At 46.5% G+C, this 21,010-nt stretch overlaps 5 non-coding genes across 5 annotated transcripts; 2 read left to right on the top strand and 3 right to left on the bottom strand.

Moving 5' to 3' along the window:
- The first annotated feature begins 2,630 nt into the window (after positions 1-2,630).
- Positions 2,631-2,702, top strand: trnad-guc (transfer RNA aspartic acid (anticodon GUC)). The gene has a single exon. It is a non-coding gene; the product is annotated as a tRNA-Asp (tRNA).
- A 623-nt stretch (positions 2,703-3,325) lies between these two features.
- Positions 3,326-3,398, bottom strand: trnav-cac (transfer RNA valine (anticodon CAC)). The gene has a single exon. It is a non-coding gene; the product is annotated as a tRNA-Val (tRNA).
- A 451-nt stretch (positions 3,399-3,849) lies between these two features.
- On the bottom strand, positions 3,850-3,921 carry trnae-uuc (transfer RNA glutamic acid (anticodon UUC)). Its single transcript has one exon. It is a non-coding gene; the product is annotated as a tRNA-Glu (tRNA).
- A 201-nt stretch (positions 3,922-4,122) lies between these two features.
- Positions 4,123-4,194, top strand: trnah-gug (transfer RNA histidin (anticodon GUG)). The gene has a single exon. It is a non-coding gene; the product is annotated as a tRNA-His (tRNA).
- Positions 4,195-16,932: 12,738 nt separating this feature from the next.
- trnar-acg (transfer RNA arginine (anticodon ACG)) lies at positions 16,933-17,005 on the bottom strand. Its single transcript has one exon. It is a non-coding gene; the product is annotated as a tRNA-Arg (tRNA).
- Between the last annotated feature and the right edge of the window lie 4,005 nt (positions 17,006-21,010).

Below are 21,010 nucleotides of genomic sequence, written 5' to 3'. Positions count from 1 at the left end.
TTATATAACTAGGACTAGTTATAGCAGTCTGTGCTTTCTGTTGGTTTTACAACATTTTTTCTTAACGATTCAGAACGTCCATGTAGCTGCAAAAATGAACGCTTATGGTACTTTTCGCTCCAGGCAATACTCTCCAGTGAGAGTGACGAAAAATGTGAAACTGAACTTCATCGCAAATACCAGATTGCTAGTCGATATCTTCTATCATAAAGCACTAATTAATGGCATAGCTGCGAGATTTCATTTGGGTAGCTGCACCGTACAGCTCCGTTTCAACCGAAATATCACCCCCGCTCAGAATATCAGACGCCCCCCTACAGATTTTTCCCCGGGCACCGCGCACTGATGGGGGACGGGGTTTCCAGGAAATGGTATCAACTTTTCTCAAGAAAATAAAAATAGAAACTCTATAGGCACTCAAACATTTTACTGTTTTTTTTTTCAGGCAGGTGGCAAGACCCCTCCACAAAACCCTTGTATGCCAAGCTGTGGGCATTGATTCGTCGAATATACGTATATTCACGCCGAAAATACGGCTATACGTATATATACGTCGCCTCGACGTATAATCAACGTCGAATTGCAACCGTAAAATCGACGACATTAATAAATGCATATATAACGTCGAAAACACATCTAACACTAGGAGTATACGGCACTCTGCACAGTGTACGAAGTAAATTATTTTCGCAGTAATTAATTTACACGTGTATAATAAATATAGTAAATATAATTAATTACTGCGAAAATAATTTACTTCGTACACTGTGCAGAGTGCTGTATACTCCTAGTGTTAGATGTGTTTTCGACGTTATATATGCGTTTATTAATGTTTATTTCACAGTGTCGTGCACCTTTTCATTGCTCTCGCTTTCAGAGCCTCCGCACGGCACACGACTCGACATCAGGAAGCACATTGAAGTGAAAGCAGGGAGCGCTGCGACATGCACTGTGCAGATCCCGCCACACTAAGAGGTATATAAGCGTCAAAGGCAAGTCATTCCGAGTTGGTCGTTTGTGTTTTCCGTTCAGACGGGAAATGCTGAAATGATCTCTCGGCTCCTCGGTTGTCATTTCTGCTCCGTAAAGTAATCACAGCACGAGTCGGCTTCCAGCACGGTGGGTCGGGACACAATGCCGGGGGTCGGAGAGCGATGTCTTCCTCGTTAGTACAGGACCTGTCACCTGTCCCCACCTGTCACGCGGGAGACCGGGGTACATCAGGACGCGCATTGAAGTGAAAGCAGGATGCGCTGCGACATGCACTGTGCAGATCCCGCCACACTAAGAGGTGAGTGGGTCTGTTCGATCACAGCACTAGGCGAATCCCCAATCCCCTTTTGTGCGTGGCGACAGAAGAAGTCTGGTCTGTTTCCGCCCAGTTTCGATCCGGGGATCTTTCGCGTGTTAGGCAAACGTGATAGCCGCTACACCACGGAAACCTGCAGGGACTGCTGCTGCTTGCGTTTCGGGCTGAGAAAGGGACGCGTCACTTTAGGCAGGGGGCGCTGGAGAGAGGAACAAAGGGCGCGATGAAACAAAACACCGAAACCCGGGATCTTTAGATCTTCAGTCTAACGCTCTCCCAGCTGAGCTATTTCGGCGGTGCACAGAGCCCACAGCCACCTGCTCCAGCCTTCCTGTGTTGCGGCATGAGCGCACCAAGAGTAGCGGGAGAGTGTTGCAGGAACGTCACTCAGAAGGAAAGCCACCCAGGTGCGTCCTCTGAGCTCTGTCCAGCGCATCTTCCTCGCATGGACTCCTGCCTGCGACGGGCAGGAAACAATTAGCAAGAACAGAACAACACCCCATGGGTGTCTCATGACCACACCTTAGGTTGTGACACGTGCAGGTGTGAGGGGTTGCCGGGCTACTTTGGAGCAGAGCTTGGGCGGAGGGAGGGCGGGAAAGCAGACAAAGAGGTGACACCTCAAGGTCTGCACGATCACAGCTCTCCGCCGCCCCAGGCTTCCGCTCGATAAGCTGCTGGACACACCCGCCCCTCCTCACACAGACCGTGGAAAAGCCCCCGAGTCGGAGGGCTCTCTCTTCCTCCCAGGAGCTCTTGGACACGACGCACAGACAGGGTGCGGGGAGCCGCCGCCTGCAAACACGGCTCCAGGCAGGACTCCACTCAGTAGGAGCCGCAGAGCAGAGGAGATGGGGGCAGCTTAGCTCCTGTGCAGAGACCTGAGCTGCTGTTGCTGCAGACGCTGTCTTTTCTGCACTCGGGGTAGGAGTGAATGTTGAGTTGCCCTTAGAAATGAAGCAGAGTACTTCAACGGCATGGGTGTGTGTGTGTGCGTGCGCCCTGGTGATTCTGGGAGACAGATCGAACCTGGGCTAAAAGAGAGGAGGCTTAGCCCTCTTCCATTTGCTACTTCAAAGTTGTACAACCCATTTGTATCTGCTAGGCGGCGCAGTTGTCGTGCACAAAGAACGCTTTGAAAAGCGTCCAAAGCAAGTCATTCCGAGTTGGTCGTTTGTGTTTTCCGTTCAGACGCGAAATGCTGAAATGATCTCTCGGCTCCTCGGTTGTCATTTCTGCTCCGTAAAGGAATCACAGCACGCGTCGGATTCCAGCACGCTGGGTCGGGACACGATGCCGGGGGTCGGAGCGTGTGATGTCTTCCTCGTTAGTATAGTGGCAAGTATCCCCGCCTGTCACGCGGGAGACCGGGGTTCGATTCCCCGACGGGGAGTAGCTTTTCTTTTACCTCCTTAGAGAAAGGACTGCCTTTCACTTCTCTGTTTTCTAACACAGCGTCGTGCACCTTTTCATTGCTCTCGCTTTCAGAGCCTCCGCACGGCACACGACTCGACATCAGGAAGCACATTGAAGTGAAAGCAGGGAGCGCTGCGACATGCACTGTGCAGATCCCGCCACACTAAGAGGTGAGTGGGTCTGTTCGATGCACAAAGAACGCTTTGATAAGCGTCAAAGGCAAATCATTCCGAGTTGGTCGTTTGTGTTTTCCGTTCAGACGCGAAATGCTGAAATGATCTCTCGGCTCCTCGGTTGTCATTTCTGCTCCGTAAAGGAATCACAGCACGAGTCGGCTTCCAGCACGGTGGGTCGGGACACGATGCCGGGGGTCGGAGAGAGTGATGTCTTCCTCGTTAGTATAGGACCTGTCACCTGTCCCCACCTGTCACGCGGGAGACCGGGGTACATCAGGACGCGCATTGAAGTGAAAGCAGGATGCGCTGCGACATGCACTGTGCAGATCCCGCCACACTAAGAGGTGAGTGGGTCTGTTCGATCACTAGGCGAATCCCCAATCCCCAATCCCATTTTGTGCGTGGCGACAGAAGAAGTCTGGTCTGTTTCCGCCCGGTTTCGATCCGGGGACCTTTCGCGTGTGAGGCGAACGTGATAACCACTACACTACGGAAACTGTGGTCAGATGTGCCCAGCGGCCCAGCGCTGAGCTTCGCCAATGCGATTCAGCTGCTTCCAGTGCCTTTATTGGGGTGCGCTGATGGACCGTGCTCTCTCTCCAGAGACCAGCACGCCTGTCATGGACGGAGCAGGAAAGACGGCGCCACATTCTACAGCCCTCTCCACGCAATCGACGAAATCGGGCTACTGAAGTGGAGAAAATCGCCTCTCCAGAAAGTGCAAATATCATCTTGGAGAGTATAAATCCTATTGCCGAAGGTCAGCCCTGTCTACCAGAGTGACCCTCCCACCTCCTGCAGCGATGGTCAGCTCGTCTCACACGCGAGAAGTTTCGGCTGGAAACAAGCGCCCCCTCTTCTCGCACGTTTTGCACGTTGAGTAGTTTTAATGTGGCTCCTTCGTACACACTGCTGATCTTTTGGAAAGCAGGAGGCAAAATTGACACGTTTCCATAACGGGAGTCGAACCCGGGCCGCCTGGGTGAAAACCAGGAATCCTAACCGCTAGACCATATGGGAGTGCACAACCCTGCTGTTCCGGGCATCATGCAAGCAAACTACATAAATATGAGAAAACACGCAAGAGAGTTGTCACTCAGAGTGTCGAAGGGTCGATGTATACTGGGACTCAGTTGAAATGCAACGTCAGGACTTTTCCGAATTATGTCACATGAAGAGAGCACAGCCTTTTCCGCCCTGCCACGTGTGTATCGGTAACTCGCCGTGATTGTATAGTGGTCAGTACTTTGCGTTGTGGCCGCAACAACCCTGGTTCAAATCCGGGTCACGGCAGAATAGGGGCGTCTGCTTTTACTACTTGCATGAATGAAGGCAAAAAAAAGCCAATCGATGTGAACAAACGGCGCTTTACAGAGGAGTACTGCCTGACTGGATCGTTGATGAACGACAGAGGCCACTCCGACCTCTTCTCGGGTTTCTTCAATGACTTACTAAGGATCTTCTTCACATTCGCCCATGCATGGGAAGCCAGTTACACCAAAGCAAACGCAGGAAAGTGCATTTCATGCAGAGACCAGGAGGGACCTGTTTACACCAAGAGTGGTCGGAGTATGGAACAATGCGCCAAGCCCTGTTTCTGGAGTCGATTCTTGATTAGATCTTGGGCTCACTAAGAGGCCCCCGCTGGGTACTAATCTTTCTGTTGTTCTCGCAGGTGTTGCGCTGCTTTTGAGCCGACAGAGCTCGTCTTGGTCTGTCGGGACAGCCCAATTGCAAATGATCGGCTCCAGGTACAGAAAAAACGTGCGTTTGGTACAAGAGTGCATGAAGGCACCGGAAATACATTGGGAACAAATGACTGGTGGTTCAAGACCTCTGTGAAGTGCAGGAGCGTGCAAGAAGAGGCTGTTTGCACCCAGTCTCGAACCAGGGACCTTTCGCGTGTTAGGCGAACGTGATAGCCGCTACACTACGGAAACCTGTAGGGACTGCTGCTGGTGTCTCGCTTGCGTTTCGGGCTGAGAAAGGGACGCGTCACTTTAGGCAGAGGGCGCTGGAGAGAGGAACAAAGAGCGCGATGAAACAAAATGCCGAAACCCGGGATCGAGCCAGGGACCTTTAGAACATACTCTCACGAATCGTTAGAATACGTGCGTTTGATCATCAATTGCGTAACAACCACATTCGTTCGACTTGAGCCATCAAGCTCATAGTTTTCAAATCTTGAAAGCTGTCATTGAGCACATCATAGTCTGCAGTACGCCCCATAACTTGCGTACTTCAACAGAAAGAAGAGCAGACAGCTCCATAAATATGCGAGGCGCAGAGAGTGCAAGGCGAGCCGCACACGTTTCGGTGGCTGAGAGAGGGCAGTTTTTGCTTCTGCATTTCCCAGGTAAGGACGCATGACAACAACCGATCGCGGTGCTCATTTACGACATAGTGGTGATGAGTTTTCAGTACGTGTTCTTTTGAACGAGCAATGAGGTTGCTGCCTTGGACAGCTGACTGCACGCTCTCATTGTGCCACGTGATGAGTATTCACCAGGCTCGTTCAGTCATTAGTCACATTCCATCGTTTGCCATAAGCAGATGCTGCAAGGTGATGTGGATATCAGTTCCCAGTCTTGTGGACGAGGACAGAAAGAACACACAAGGGCTCATCCGCGATTTGAACCCAGGACCTCCCACACCCTAAGCGAGAATCATACCCCTAAACCAATGAGCCACGGCAGCACTTTCCATTTTATTCTGTCAGCGAGCTTGAGGACGGGGGAGAGGCGTCATTCGCTCGTCCAGTCAGACCTTCATCAATAAGTCAAGAAAGCCGCAATTACACGACTGCCTTGCAGACGAAGGGCAGTGAACTGCACCCGGTAAGAGGGGAACAAGCGGCACTAGGCGACACCGAGGCATGAGCCCCAGCGAGGGGGGTTAGCTTGCATGGTACAGCGCTCGCTTTGCATGCGAGAGGTAGCGGGATCATTTCCCACGTCCTCCAGGTGTGTGCTTAGAGCTTGATGTGCCGAAAGGTGTCCTTTAGCCTGTGGTCACGGAGAGCGTCATGCATCTGTCAATCATTTCGCAGCCACGCCCCCTCTTCATCTTCTCTCTGCCTTAAGCGTCTCCGCCACTCTCTCTTGACATTTCATGTCAGCATGTCAGAAGTCCGAGTGACGTTTTTAAAGGCTGAGTGAGGGCACGATGCTGAAGCAGAGAGGCCACTTCAGTCAGAGAGACTTGTGCTAGGTGAGATCTGAAAAACAGACTTGCAACAGAAACAGACCAAAAAAGTATCGGTGAGATCAAAAGGCAAATGCAACATCCAGCAGAGGGCGTCTAAAGATTAGGGAACGGGCGACTGAAATCCATGAGGCAAACTTTCCGGCTGTGTACTGCAGCTGGCCTCGTTGGCGTAGTTGGTAGCACGTCAGTCTCATCATCTGAAGGTCCTGAGTTTGATCCTCACACGGGGCAGGGCTGCTTCCTCTCTTGCTCTTTTCAAACACTTGCGGCAACTGTTCGCTCATAACCACGTCTGGAATGCGTGACCTTTACACGGGGGAGAAGCAACGCCGCATCCCTTTTCTAAAGAACATTCACATTCAGAAATAAGTCAAGAAATTTGCCATTACTTTCGCTCGCGCTGCTGTCAGCCTGCCCATGTTGCCAAAGAAAGATTCACTCGGCGTCAACATGACAGAACAGCGATCACTTGAAAACACTATTCCACACTCCGTAAGCAAGAACTTCAGTGTTTGCAGTCACCCGATATGCCGATAGTCAAAGGAGCACAAAACACGAAGCGTCAAAAGACAAGATGAGTTGATGGAAAGAGCGTTGAATTGATGAGCACAAAAGTTCAGCTCGTACAATAGGCAACGAAGGTCCCGGCGTCATCATCGCACTTGAAAGGACTGCCTTGCAGACTAAGGGCAGTGGGAGGTTGCTGTTTTGAGATGGAGGCATTGGGATGGTGGGCCGAGATCTATTCTTCTTAAGGAATTCTTCATCGTGAAAGATCGGTCCACAGGTCATCCAAAGAACTTACAAATATTTTTGGACTCAGGGAATCACGTGCTTCCGGAAGGGAGTGAAGTGCTCAAACACATGACATGCCCCCTTGATCTCACATGCACAATTCTGCTGCAACATGCACAGCTACCGTCCACACCAGGCAGTGGGGCTTCAGCAGAATTTGCTACGCCACCTGCAATTACATATCCAGCTGCACACATATACATGGCCCCTCTGTCCTTTTCAGGATCTCAAAAAAAAGCATAGCGTGGTTTTCCTGCAACCTGATTGACCGCATCTCCCTCAGAATGTGCCCCGTTGCATTCATTGCTGAAGCAGGACGGAGGCTAACGGGCATGCCAGAACAGTTAGGCTCAGCGATCTCTCCAAAATATTGTGGTTGTAGTGGAAGAAATATGGTTTAAATTGTACCTTGGTATTTCAAACTCTCTCTAGAATGTTATCCATTTCTATTTTATTTTGACAGGAACTGGCTAATGACACTAGATGAAAAGAGAAGAAAGAAAACACAACGTTTCGGCCGTGGAGCCTTCTTCAGGTGTGAAGGCTCCACGGCTGAAATGTTGTGTTTTCTTTCTTCTCTTTTAAGCATGGAATAGACCTATTACTTGTTCCTTTGCAGCCTACGCATGCTGACACAGCTCCCCACCTGAACTGCTAATGATGCCTGGTAGTTTGTGGTACTTGGGTATTGTCTTATGTTTGCTCAAACTGCATATGTGTGATTGCATATTTTTGGGTATTTTCATATGTCAATATTTAATTCACTGACATTCCTGTATGCTTGGAAGAAAGGTAGATTGGATTTGGCACAGGACGCCTGCCCATATTTGTTGATCATTGTTGGGCTGGAAAAACAATGATAAAAAGTGTATGAAAAAAGCTCTCTCCAATATTTCCCTTCTCTTCGCCATGGTTACACTGCCCGTTCTTTCCGTCTTTTGTCCTTCTACAAAGATTCCAGGGCTCTTTTTCCACCATAATATCAGAATATTTTTTTCTCTTTTAAAGGCTGTAGGTGGGGTGTGATGGACTGTACCACTATCATAGAAGATTTTTTCAGGACACATCGCAGTTCCATAGTAGAATTTATCAATAGTAGAATTCCATAGGACATTATTTACCAACATATTACCCAGTGTGAGACTCTGCCAGTAAACCTCAGAGCATTGAGTTCTCCACTGATAAAGATGGCTGTCTGAAGTCATGAAATCCACTGCTGGGATGCCTGAGAGACAGTAATTGAATCTTGGCTGGAATTAGGCTTTCTATTAGTGTTGATCTTTGGGAATTATGTGGTAAAAAGGGAAAACTCCTTTACTTTAGTCACTTTGAATGTTCAAATGTACAGAACCTGCAAAACTAAGCAATGAAAAAAATCCATCACCACTCTCATGATAGCATAACTCATAGTCTCTGCTGTTATGTAACAATACACACTTTCAATTTTCTTATCGCCTGTCTCCAGAGAGAATGTTGTTAGTGCTGATGACCTTGAATAAGACCTTGTTGACTCTGTAAAACAATCTTCCTCTGCTTAGATTTTCACTCAGATTGATTTTGTTCTCAGATTATTCCTGGCAGGACTGAGTTTCTAGGAAATGAAAAGTGAAAGAAAAAGTACAGAAGATCAGCCCTTGAATATACAACATTGTGCAGTGAGATTGTTAAATGTATTAGCTGCTATCCTGTGCTAGAGCCTGTCGTGGTAAGCAGTGGATGACAGGATCTAGCACAGATACTAATGAAACACTGTTAATGAAAGATAAAACACTTGAGTCTTATTTTAGTTTTCCATTTCCCTTTCATTTGTGATGTACTGTACAACAGGCCACAGAACATGCACAAAAACAGATATGCACACATTCACACCAGGCAATGACAGTCTGCCCAGTCAGAATCTGAGCTGAGGTATCAGAATTCTGAATTCCCTGAATTCTGTCATGGATCATCCACAATAAGGGCAATGTTTGAGCACGAGGATCCCCAGGAGAGAGCCTAGTAACATAAATCTTGGAGCAAAAGCAGATGATTAACTTCATAGTTTGTGTGGTTGAGCCAAAGTTGAGCATGAGGATATGTGAGTCACCATTCTTAGAAATGGATCCAACTTCAGACAGGCGTCAAAAGTAAGAGTATACAGTGCTGGGGCAATGACACTTCAATGATCAGAAGGATAACAAGAGTTTTAATGCATTGAAATTGATTTTCTGGTGATGCACACTGTCATGGAACTATTAATTTTTTAAGGATCACTTACTGACGTCAGACAGCTGCCAATTCTCCAGACTGGAAGGATGAACAGTTTATCCCCCTAGGTACCATATTTCCATATTTCGAAGCATTGGAATAATACATGTCATACAGCAACATAAAAACAGGAAGACAAGTATCACAGCCCCTATAATCGGTGTTAGTAACTTAAAAGAAAAACATTCCCCCTGGCCCAAACAGTGATTCTAACCAGGAGAGAAAAGCCGGTGTATCTTTTATGCCTCTCTCTTTATTCACCTTGTCTTTTAGTTCTTTTAAATGCTGAATAGCGAGCGTAAGATTTCCGTAATCATAGTCATTAGCTGGAATATATGTACAACAGGAGTCTCCTACTAAAGCATAGACTCCTCCAGATGCTGCATTTTGAAGGTCCAGCACGAACCTGTTCTGAAGTGCCATTAATCTAACTCCCCTTAATTCTTGTTTGATAGCGTCTAAGCCTTCTAACATGATATTAATAAAAGAGTACATTTCATAAAAAGTCGCATGGGTGAGGCTGTAGAATGAGGCATTAAAGCACATATATAACAAGATGCATTAAATTTCTTTAACTTTACAGTATGATTTATAAATTTATACCACAAATTACTCATATCCCCCTCATTATCAGTTTCATTCAGCCAGTTTGTATACAAAGAGGCTTCGTGTTTAGATTCTTCCTCTTTTGGGGTGGTGACAGGCTTCTACATAAAAAGGAAAAAGGCTGTGCACATCAGTCCCAAGCAGGTTATCCCCATCTGTCCTTGTGGAGACATCACTCCTGCGCTTTGTTCAGTTCGTTTGTGACCTTTTTACAGTGGGAAGCATGAATCCAGGGCACCATTTCTGTGACCTTCACAGCAGTGGCAGTGGTCAGCAGCACCTGGTACAGCCCCCTCCACCTGAGTGAACACCATTTCTTTTTCCTGAAGTCTTTCACCAGAATCCAGTCTCCTTATTCACTCATTAGTTCTTACAGCACAGGTAAATCCCTGTGGGCTGGAGCCCAGCATAATCCTAGGCTTTTTTGGTCAACATTGGTCAACAGATTGGTCAACAACTGGGTAATAACTCTTAGAAAAATCTACACATTGTTCCCCTGCCTCAGCTGTGACGTTTTGTAGAACAATACTAGCTGAAGTTGTAAAATTTCTCTTTGTTCCGTTCCTGCAAAACATCTTATTATGAACAAACAAACCACAATAATCATTTGCATCTAGGGGAATCACTCCCAAGGGTAACCCCCCTTAAAGCTATATTGTTCTACCCATCAGGTTCTGCCACTAGATAAGAGAATCTTTCCCATGAAATCATTTTTTGACCTTCATGATCCCTTCAGGGCGTACAATTAGCACAGAAGCAGCAGCTTTAGTCCACATGTTTTTCAAACAGGATATTAACGATATGATCATAACGAATAATACCAGACCCACAAATATGTATTGAACCAGAGACCCTCTCCATGTTCCTAGCACAGACTGTAGCCATGCACCAATACCCCAATCATCTGGATTGCAGGATTTACGAAGAAAATTATTTTCGCAGTAATTAATTTATTATATTTACTATATTTATTATACAAGTGTAAATTAATTACTGCGAAAATAATTTACTTCGTACACTGTGCAGAGTGCCGTATACTCCTAGTTGCGGCACACACGATACATACAGTAAAAAGCCTCAGGCACTGTGTTAGATGTGTTTTCGACGTTATATATGCGTTTATTAATGTCGTCGATTTTACGGTTGCAATTCGACGTTGATTATACGTCGAGGCGACGTATATATACGTATAGCCGTATTTTCGCCGTGAATATACGTATATGCGACGAATCAATGCCCACTGGGTAAACTCTTGAGCAAACTCTGAACCAGCTCTAAGGAAACTAATCCGATTAGACGTTACTTTGACTCATCTTTTTACGCTCAGTGCTGGATTGCTCAAACTCCAGCTAGGGTTAGGGTTAGCATTCCCACGCTACTTAGACACTTTGTTTACGCTCAGTGCTGGATTTTGGGAACTTCAGGACGAGTGGGAATTTTCTCCTATCTGTCAATTCTGTTTTGTTTTGGAGACTCTTGGGTGCCTATGTTGTACAGTGCAGCGTGAAGGAAACATTTTCCAAAACTGTGTCAGCTCAAAAGTTGTAAGAAAACCTCTCCAGCTGCTTTAACTCTCTTCATTTTTGTCATTTAATGTGACACTCGATGTATAACTGGAGCCTCACATATGCAAATGGTGAGGCTCCAGTTCGACACCACTTTACAGTATCTGACAAAAGCATGGCAGACTGTGCCATGACCGGCAGATAACTTCTGCTTATTTTTACCATATTAAACATTGGAAATCCTCCCAGTTGCATTTGTGACACTTGATTTTGACTCCACCTAAGACACTCTTAAATCTTCAAACACTTTTCTCTTCTCCCGCAACACTCTTGTCTGTCGGCACTATGTGGCAGCGTTGCATGACAACCCATCTCACCACGGAAAGGAACCTAACAGCTTTGGTAAGAGAGGAGAAAAGAACATGGCCCGTACGGGGACCGAACCCATGACCTTGGCGTTATTAGCACCACGCTCTAACCAACTGAGCTAACCGGCCTCACGACAGTGGTCCTCTCTGTGCTGCAAAAAATCGAACTCAGGGAATTTCTTTTGCCCTCCTTTGAATAGAAAGCCGTGTAATTCAGTGTACGGGCTTTCTCGTGCAGTTTCATGGTTCTTGTAACCCAAATCCTACACTGGCCTGAAGTGTCCCCCCATTTCACAGCATTTTTCAGCTGATTTAAAATGTACCTAAAGGAGAAGCATTATTGAAGACCATCAATTACCAAGAGCTTTTGTCAAAGGTTTTGGTGGTCATTTTTAATGACCACAGAGCACTATGACCTCGGTTTTACATCTCAGCCGAAAGACAGCGCCCTTTTACAACACAGCGTCTCCGTCACTATGCTGGGACATTGGGACCCGCACAGACCTCAGGGTGAGCGCCCCCCCGCCGGCACCATTAACACCGCTTCCAGCTGGAAGCTTTGTTTTTCCCTGTAGCTTACCCTCATCCGGGTACTGACCTGGCTCACACCTGCTTAGCTTCAGTGGGTTTTCAGTTGCGAGTTGCAAGGGGATGCAAGTGATGGAGCCGCTCGCTGCAAAAGCCACTGCATTGGCCGGGAATCAAACCCAAGCCTCCCGCGTGGCAGGCAAGAATTCTACCACTGAAACACCAATGCTCAGTGTCTGGGCCTTCAAAAAAGACGCTTTTTTGGTGCTCTGTGCAAAAAGCGTCGACATCTGCTTCCAGCTGCAAAATGCCATTCGCGGACGCTGAAGAACTTATTTCCAAGGCAGCGGGTACAAGCGATTGGGCGTTTTAAAACCACCAGGAACAGCAAAGAGGCGCGCTTCTTTGCTTGCGCCGAAACACACCGACTGGAGGCGGACAACGTAGTCGGCAGGATTCGAACATGCGCGGGGAGACCCCAATGGATTTCTAGTCCATCGCCTTAACCACTCGGCCACGACTACAGCAAGCCCTGCTGCCGCTGCGTTCTTGCTACAATCTTACCTGGATCGCAAGGCGCCGGCGGAAGCCTATTTCAAAGTCGTTCTCCGTTTCAATAAAACATTTCCAAAATACAAGCCTTGCAGACAGACACGCCTCAGAGGACTTAAGGGTGGCTTCATGTCGGAATGATAAAGTCTCCCCGTCCGGACATGAAAATGCCACTTTGTTACACACAAAAAAAGAATCAACAACAGAGAAATGCCCACAAGCATTTGAAAAGCCGCACCACGTCGCACTTGAAATAGCTCTTACATTAGTGGTAGACGCAGGAATCGCCTTTTTATTTACGCTCTTACCAACGCGATGGAAAGCAAAACAAAGCAAAGCAGAGCAAAACAAAACGAACAAACGAAAACCCTCACGTCCCGCACTTGCATATAACGCCGTTACGTGCCCAAGCGGTATTGTATGTCATCCTAGCACTGCACGCCGGTGCGTATGGTATATGGGAACGAGCACACGCCACGAATCGTCTCGAATCACTCCCGACAGCTGTAAGGTGCCTTGAAGCGTGCACCCCCAACATTCTTCTTTGCGCATCTGTGATAGGTAAACTCTTGAGCAAACTCTGAACCAGCTCTAAGGAAACTAATCCGATTAGATGTTACTTTGACTCATCATTTAAGGGACCCTTGTTAATTGGAGAAATCAATGATTTCGAATGAATTCTGTATGCGTTAAAAGACAGCTATACACAGAAAACATGCAGGACACTGCTCATGATGTTTCCCGAGCCGAAACACAGTGCGTTTTTCCAAGCCATCTGACCAAGCCTGCCCCCTGAAAACTGCAGGAGATCGTGTAAAGACGTTCAAGTTTGTAACTACTGCACGCACAGGAAGCAGAATAAATTCCTCTATTCAAACTGTCAAAGGTTTGCTTTGCGAACGCTGCAGGACATCGCACAATCTCTTTTGAACAGGGACAAACGATTTCTTATGGGGCGCAGTAAGTACAGACGTTTAAAAAGCTCCACTCATGCCAATGATGCAGCATGAAGAAGCGCAACCTAAAGTTTGCATTCCTAGCACTGTTGCAACCTAGCACTGTTGCATTCCCCGCATCAGTAGCTAAGAGAATATAATTTACGACTCTTGTTAATGCAGTTTCAGAAACCAGACTGAAATTTCTCAAGTATATTATTTGAATCCATTTGATGTTGGGCAACAACTATTCTTTCAAGACTTTTAGATTGAAATGGGACCTTTGAGACAGGCCTGTAGTTGTTAAGAACTTGTGGATCCAAATTTGACTTCTTAAGGAGCGGTCTAAGAACCACTACCTTAAATTGATCATGTACGACGCCTGACGCAAGCGATGCATTCATCATACTAATTATAGGTCCTGCCAGTCCTTCGAGGGAATCTTTGACTAGCTGAGTGGGGATGGGATCTAGCAAACAGGTGGTTTACTTTGTCTTACGTCTGTGTTCATGAGTCCACCATAAGAAGAAATCTGAACAGGAGTGGTGATCATGCGAGGTCACCACGGAGGAAACCACTGCTCTCCCCCAAAAAAAAACCACCACTGCCCCTCTCAAGTTTGCTAAAGACGACATGGATGTTCCACAACTCATGGAACAATGTTCTGTGGACAGACGTGACAAAAGTTGAACTTGTTGGTAAATATGCACAGTGTTATGTTTGGAGATAACAAAACACCGCATACCAACTCCAAAACCTCATCCCACCTGGGAAGCATGGCGGAGGCTGTACGGCTTGCAATCATCGAGGGACCGATGAATTCCGAGATGTATCAGGAAATTCTACAGCAGAATGTCAGGGTGTCTGCCTGTGATCTAAAACTCAAAAGACGCTGGGTCTTGCAACATGACAAAAACAAAGGAGTACATCAACAACAGAGTGGCTGAAACAGAAGAAATTCCGTATGTTGGGATGGCCAAGTAAGAGTCCTGACACACACGCTTTCACTCATATGAGCTACACGGCTACCAAGATGATCTCAGGTGCGCCGAGCTGGTACGGAACATATTGAACTGATCGACGGCGAATTGTCTCTCAGACAGGCTTTTCACCTCTAAGCTCCCTGACTGACAGTGATCAGCTAGGTAGTAAAACAGTCAGCTGCTTCTAAGCCTTAAACAGCTGCATCTCGGCGCTTCCACGGAGAGATGATTTGAAAGCCGAACATTGCCCATTGGGAACACCTTACTATCACTAGTTTAAGAGACTCTTAAGGTCTTGCAGAGGTGCCTGTCTAATAGCATGCGCTTTGCAAGCTATAGGTGTTTAGGCTGAGGCAGAATGCCTGTTAACAAAATGTTTTTCTAAAGGGGCCTCGCACTCTTTTCCAAGCAATGGTCACCATCCCCACCGAGTGTCACAATGTAGTCATGTCCTAGGACATCACCTGTTAGTCTCCATTTGTCTGCCACCAACACTTTAGGTTACGGGGCCACAACCGCACCCCGGAGACCAGAGGAGCCGTTGGCGTTCTGGCGGCGCAGATTGGGCTGAAGGTGGGGCGCTTGAATCTCGCTGTTGGAGGCCGTCTGAAACTGACCCAAGCCTTTCCCTTGAATTAAATGTAAATAAGAAATGAACCCCAGATGCACATGGAATCAATCACGTGTTTCCTTTGAGCCGTTTCAGAGACTGCTCCAGAGTTTACCTTGCACAGATGCGCAAAGATTAATGATGGGGGTGCACGCTTCCAGGCGTCTTACAACTGTAGGGACTGATTAGAGACAATTCGTAGCTTGTGCTCATTTCCCTCTATTCCCCGTGTTGCAGTGGTAGGATGACTTAAATTCCTGCTTCGACACGTAACGGGATTATAATCAAGTGCAGGAGCTGAGGGCTTTAGTTTTGTTTCGTTTTCCATGGCGTTCGTAAGCGCGCAAATCAAAGGCAATTCCTGCGTCTAACACGAATGCTTTTGAAAGTGCAGTGTGGTGCAGCTTGTAAAATCCTTGTCCACATTTTTGGTTCGTTGATGTTTTTTCTGTCTGCCAAAGTTGCATTTTGACATCCGGACTGGGGGACTTTATCATTTGAACGTGAAGCCAGCCTTAAACCCTCTGAGGCGTGTCTGTCTGCCGGCACGAATCTTGTGAAAGGTATTTTTTTTAACGGAGAGCAACTTTAAAAAGGTTTCCGCAGCCACCTCGCAGTCCGTGTTTGATTATAGGAGGAATGCGGCGGCGGGGAGCCCGCATTTGTCGTGCTCGAGTGGTTAAGGCGATGGGCTCGAAATGCGTTGGGGCTTCCCCGCGCAGGTTCGAAACCTGCCGACTCCGGCGTCTGCCGCACGTCACCTTGTGCCTGCGCGGCAGAGGCGGAGTGCCGCTTCTCCTTTCCTGGTACTATAAAAACGCTAAATCGCTTGGCCCCGCTGCCATGGAAAGCAATTCTTCAGATAACCACACATTTTGCGTTCGCACCTCTGGTGCTCTACTTATGCCTTTGAAAACCTAATGAATAAAGCTGTAAGAACCGACACGATGTGTAGGTGCTCTTAAAGCACGCAGTAAAGAACTGTTAACAGCAAGGGTTTCAGTGGGTTAACTGAGGAGAAGGCGTGATCGCTAATTGTTGACTTTTTATTTGGTGTTAGAAACACTCTTACTGTGCATGACGTGCAACAAATGTAACCACAGAAATTGCATCACGCTTTCATGTATGCTATTGCACACACCAACGTTGCCTAGATAGAAAACCGAAATAGCCGTGGGTTTGCTTGCTGGTCTGAAGGATCTCTCTTCGAATCTCTATCATTTGTCAATGGAAGTAAAAGGCGCTGCAATCTGATACGTTCAGAATCAAACCCGCAGCTGTTGTTCGACTTTATTTCTTGACTAATTACAACTGAGTGTCGCATGAGCAGTTACATAAACTTGTCTGGTATATTTGAACACAAATGCCGTTCTTCAATTAAAACTAACAGTACATTGTCAGGGACATTCAGTTCTATACAAACAAGAGACAGACGAGAATATTTCTACCGTTCATGTGGACTACGTGTTGACTTACTGATCGGAATAATTGAAAGGTTCGGGCTCATAGCCGATGCAGTGCGTGCTAATTAGAACAGCAACGCTGAGCTCTCAGCACCGTACTGAGCCCAGGTGTTTTTCTAAAGCTGTCAGGTGCAGTTCATTTACATGAAGGAAATCTCTTACTGGGTACGATTACAATGCAGTAAGTAGCATAGACTACTTAGGGAGTAGCGCGATGCGTTTAAAAACGACCCGAGCCAGGCAGGAGTCGAACCTGCAATCTCTTGATCCGTAGTCAGACGCGTTATCCATTGCGCCACTGGCCCTGGTGTGACACTGCAGGACTGTAACCCAGTGAGATCAGCACTGCAACTAGTAAAATATTACCCCCGGTCCATTCTTTTCCAAAAGTGAGAAACACCTGTTTTCTACATTTTGTCTGTTTTAAAACCATATCTCATTAAACCAAACCAAGAGTTTGTCTTTTGCACTGATATTCTGATTCATTTCGATTTCAAAGAAAAAAAAAACATTATCTTCCAAAGCATCATAAAATTGTCCATTCTTCCAGACTCTACTTCTCTCTTGTAGTAGTACAGCAGACCTTTCCAGGTGAGCAGATCACAGAGTCCGAAATATGCTTCCTCCATCAAGTAAAGTACCTGAACATGACTCTGTCTTCATAAAAGCGCCCCTGTAATAAAGAAATTAAATCTGAAATCAAGAGGGAAGTTTCCTACTGAAGTTCAATAAGTCATCAATTTTAACCTAGCAACACATTAAAGGCTGCATCTATACAAGTACGATTCTAGAAATGCTCACCAGATTACGTTTTAAGAAGGAACTGCGCCTCAGGTTCCGCCGAGATCTTAACTTGGATGGCAGGATTCAGAGTCCGGAGTGCGGACTGATGGCGCACGGAGGGTCCACATACTGTGGATCCCTCAGTTTTCTTGCGCGTGTTTAAACCGCCAGCGTGTGACTCCCCTGTCCCCGTGACCTCATTGCTCTGCTCTCGCCTCTGTGCAGCTGAGCCCAACTCATGGTAAAGTGGAAAACAATATGCCCTCAAAGTGGGATTTACTCTGGATCGAGGATAGATGTCACCTTTTTATCGTTGAACAGGATGTATGTGATGTGGCGACTAGGTTCAATTTTGTATCCTTTTAAAAGATTAAGGACTGGGGTGAGCGTGATTTACAACCCTTTCAGCTAAGAACCCGACATGAGCACCGTTTAAGCTGCATAGACTCGGTCGTTTAACTCTTCTCCATTAGCAGGGTTAAGGTTAAAGAAAAAAAACATTGCTGACTTCTTTTTTTTTGCCAGCCGCTAGCGCTGATTAGCAATGTTTGTATTTCATGTTTTGCAAGTTGCATCCATTTTAAGAAAAACAAGTCGCGTTAAAGACAGGAAATGAATACTTGCATTTAATTAAGTCTAGCTGTAGGCGGTTGTCTGTAAGGACCAGTTCTGTTCAAGAAGACAGAACAAAGAAGGCACCACTGGGATTCGGACTCAGGATCTCCTGTTTAAGAGACAGGTGCTTTAAGCAACTAAGCCACGGCACCCCGGGAGCGCTGTCCTTTTGCAGCCACTTGGACACACCACTCAGACACATCTGCATTCGGTGTGTGCTCCGCCTGCTCGCTGAGCAAGTTGCCACCTTTACATACAATAGCAACATCGACACCAAGAGAAAGGATGACAAATGGCTTTTATCTTTAACTTTTCACGTCCAAGGAGCTCAATGTGCTTTCTGTGTACAACAGGGCCTCTGAACTCCACACTGGCCACTGAACCACAGCAGTGGCGTGCTGGCTTGACATCTCCCAAGGAAAATGTTGAAATCGCATGTGGAACAGGAAAATGACCCTCGAGTATGAGGGAAAAAAATGAAAAAGATCATCTGGAGCGCGCTAGCTCATGTCCGGACAGTCCAGTTTCCCCGACGAGGCGATGGCGATGGAGTGCTAATCCATTGTGCTCTGCACGCATGGGTTCAAATCCCATCCTAGTCGCTCTCCATGTCTGACACGTGTGCCTGTTCGACATTGGCCCTCCTGTCGTTTGCTCCGGTACTAGAGCCGAACATTTTCTAGCGGTGGCTGAACATGGTATAGTAGGTTAACGTCGGTATCGAGCAGTAACAGTAACAGTATTTACGTGCCGCTGCTGCCAAGTGGCTCTGGGTTGAGACTGCGTTTTCACTTACTTGCAACGCAAAAGGAGAAAGCGATTTTTGACAGTCTCTCGAGAGACTGCGCTAGGTGTTTAGGCATAGACTTTGTCAGTTCCCCCTGGGATGATGGCCTCTCAAATAGCTTGTGATTCCTCTAGACGTTTATACAGTAGAAGCCTGCTTCGTGGCTTAAATCCAAGCTAAGGAAACGAGTTAGAGGTCTGTTACGACCCCAAGTGTCTAGGGGTAAAGGGGTGTATCATTTAGGATAATTCTTTTGGAAGCAGGGGGATTCTGGTGAGGGAGTAGTAAGCGTGATAAGGGTAAGGAACTAGAGTGGTGCCAAAGAAAAGAAAATAAACAAAATGGAGCTGGCTAGGACAGTGAGGGAAAGCTAATCTGACTACAAAAGAAAACCCGAAACACACGGTCTTCGGCGTCTTCAACACCCTAGCTAACCTGCACTGACTACCCAAAACCATACAAGACAAATGGCACTCACCCGTACTAAACTAGTGTACTAATACAAAGTCAACTAAGTGTGTAAGTGTACCCAACAACCTAAACTAACCTTATATACAAAAGTTCACACAAAAACACAAGTGAACCAGGAATACAAATAAGGGAAAACAAGAGTAATAAACAGGAGCAGGGTACAAAAGAACACAAAAGTTGAACATGTAACACTGGGGCAAGGGAATGACAAAACAAGGAAGAACACACAAACAAATGAAAGAACAAAGAAACTAATGTAAACCAACAAAACAACAAAGCCGAAGCTATACCAAAATACACAAACACAAAGCAAAACAAACCAACAAACGAAGCCGAAGCAATAACAAGAAGCAAAGCGAAGCAAAGCGAAAACCAAAACCAAACGGGACCGAAGTCAAACGAAAGGCCTCTTCTTTCTGAAAGCCTCCATGTTATATAGTGAATAAGATGTGTTCTGATTGGCTGAGGGCTGTTTGATGATGACATCATATTGAAACTGTGGTGTGATGGTTGACATTGTTTTACATAACAGAAAAAACACACACAGAACACACACTGGGACGTAACACCCCCACCCATAAAAACAAACATCTAATGTTTGGACAATGAAGACAAAACCAATCAAACAATATGCTATACTCTACCCCCAGCCAGGTCATTTCCAAGAATAAGAGTTACTCCATTAACAGGTAGCGAAGGACATACCCCAACTCTAACAAATCCAGTAACTAAACCACATTGTAGATGTACACAGTGTAAAGGCACTTTCATAAAACCCATTTCGATGCCTTGAACTAATACACTCGAACCACAGAAAGATTTATCAGACAAAGGCAGTGCATCCACAACAATAAATGACTGGGCTGCTCCACTATCTCTAAATATTTGAATTGTTTTCTGGTCTTCTGGTTTACCTTGTAGCGGCGAGGCTTATTAATAAGAAATAATTAAGTGTTTCTGAGCTTTCCCAAATTATTTCTCTGTTCATCTCTGTGGTGCAGCCACAGAGAAACTATTCATGCAAGCTGATATAAGGTTTGATTAGGACAGCTCCCAAAGGGGGATGCACTTAGCTAAGCCTGGCTATCATGATCAATGGTCATCCATTGGTGCCTATCTGTCTAGGGAGTGCCAGTTGGACATCTGGACTGCATTCCTAAGTGTCAGGAGTAAGTGACTCATATCTCACCTTGATCAACCAATCAGGGACTGGTAGGGCCGAGTAACCCACATGGGACTCTGATGCCCATGGAACTTTCAACCAATCAATGAGCTGAAGTTCCTCCAGGTAAAAACAGGCAACACAGAGAGCCTGAGAGATTCAACAAGATTCGGCTTCAGTAAGATTCAGTAAGATTCTGGAGAGGATTCTGTGGACTGTTCTAAAGGGAATTCAAAGGAGAATTCCAGGGCAGGACGGCCCAGGAGCAGAAGGATCCCAAGGGCAGGACATTCTCGCAGCGCGCCTCCTGACCATCCTGAGACTCAGCCCGGACAACCACGGAACGGCCAGTGTGTCCGAGTGCCAGAACTTTCCTTTGTTCTAAGAGTCTAGAGCGGAGGTTGCCAGAGACTAACCAGAGGATCCACTCGAGGTTAGCACCAGCAGCAAGCCTCGTGAACAGGTCGGAACTGTGGACAGCTGAATCACTAT

Source organism: Lepisosteus oculatus, unplaced genomic scaffold (genome assembly GCF_040954835.1).
Source record: "Lepisosteus oculatus isolate fLepOcu1 unplaced genomic scaffold, fLepOcu1.hap2 HAP2_SCAFFOLD_70, whole genome shotgun sequence".
NCBI lineage: Eukaryota > Metazoa > Chordata > Actinopteri > Semionotiformes > Lepisosteidae > Lepisosteus > Lepisosteus oculatus.
The sequence above is the reverse complement of the archived record's forward strand: the minus strand, read 5'-3'. Positions and strand labels throughout refer to the sequence as shown.